The sequence below is a fragment of the Pseudoliparis swirei genome, chromosome 12 (assembly GCF_029220125.1).
Source record: "Pseudoliparis swirei isolate HS2019 ecotype Mariana Trench chromosome 12, NWPU_hadal_v1, whole genome shotgun sequence".
Taxonomy (NCBI): Eukaryota; Metazoa; Chordata; class Actinopteri; order Perciformes; family Liparidae; genus Pseudoliparis; species Pseudoliparis swirei.
The window spans coordinates 17,093,215-17,094,597 of record NC_079399.1 but is presented as its reverse complement, the minus strand read 5'-3'; positions in this window follow the sequence as shown (position 1 = coordinate 17,094,597).

Here is a 1,383-nt window from a genome sequence, read left to right as displayed (position 1 = left end):
CTTTTTAGCATGTCGGTAAGATAAACACGACTGCCTGATCATTCGTCAATCATTGGCCAAACAAGGAGCAAAGAGCAGCAGGTCAAAAACCTTGTTTATGGGAGATATTGGAACATGAAATGTAATATTGTTTCTTCCCTTCCGTCATTTGTTACATAGATGGAAGATTTTCAAATGGACCGTCCCTCCAACTTACTCCTTGTTTAGTTATGATACAACATCAGTTGGAGAGGCCTCTCGAGCAAATGTGCTGCCACAAGACATTTTTGGGGACTGCTTATGAGCTCTAACCTCTTTTTTTGCTTCTTATCTATAAGATTATTTATCTTCATCACTGCACTGGTATTCAAGTCCGTTCTGAGGACGCGTATATGTCTTGTGTGGCGTTTAAACTGTTCAATCAATTATATGGTTGTATATTCTCTGATGGTAAAGTGTGTGTGTGTCTCCTGGTGAATACTATGCGATCTAGTTCAAATTAGATCAATATGTAGAGTTAATCTTCAGCTAAAAAGGGACCAATGTCCTCAACTGCAAACATGTGATTACAAAACAGCGGACTTTCAGTGTGATTCAGGGATGAGTAGGGGGAGAGCGGGGTAATGTGGGACATCGGGTAATGTGAGACACCCCCTGTATCTAGGCAAAGGAACCCATTTGTGGTAATGTGAGAATTATGTTTTCAAGCCCCTCCCGTTCCCCCCTTGCCATGAAAAAGAAGTGGGTGCTGGTGCTGTGTTAAGTATGTTTTTTCACAAAAATTAGTTTTTTGCATGTAAAAGTAAATTTTCCTGCTGTGAACTAAATCAACTTTTGTGTCAAAACAAATTGATTTAGGTAGAAAACCATATATCATACATGTCGATGAACCTCTAACATATACAACCATGTGATTGATGCGAGCTGAAGATTAGCCTGAATGGCTAAGATATGTTGTTTTTTCTAAAATAGTGGCTGTGGGGTAAAGTGAGACACATGTTATGGGGTAAAGTGAGACAGTTTACCCCAAGTTAAGTTTAGTCTTAAAGATATTTGAGTGTAATATTACATTTATTATGTTGCATTTGTAATATCATAAACATTGTAGAAAAGCCATCATGCCAAGAAACTACACTAGGAAGACAACATGGGGCCAAACACCCCTTGCAGAGATGGAGAGTGCAGCCGCTGAGGTCATGCAAGGACATGCACTACCATTCAAAAGTTTGGGGTCACTTAGAAATGTCTTTATTTTTCAAAGAAAAGCACTGTTATTTCAATAAAGATAACATTAATCAAAAATACACACTATACATTGTTGATGTGGTAAATGACTATTCTAGGTGGAAACGTCTGGTTTCTAATGAAATGTCTCCAGAGGTGTATAGAGGCCCATTTCCATCA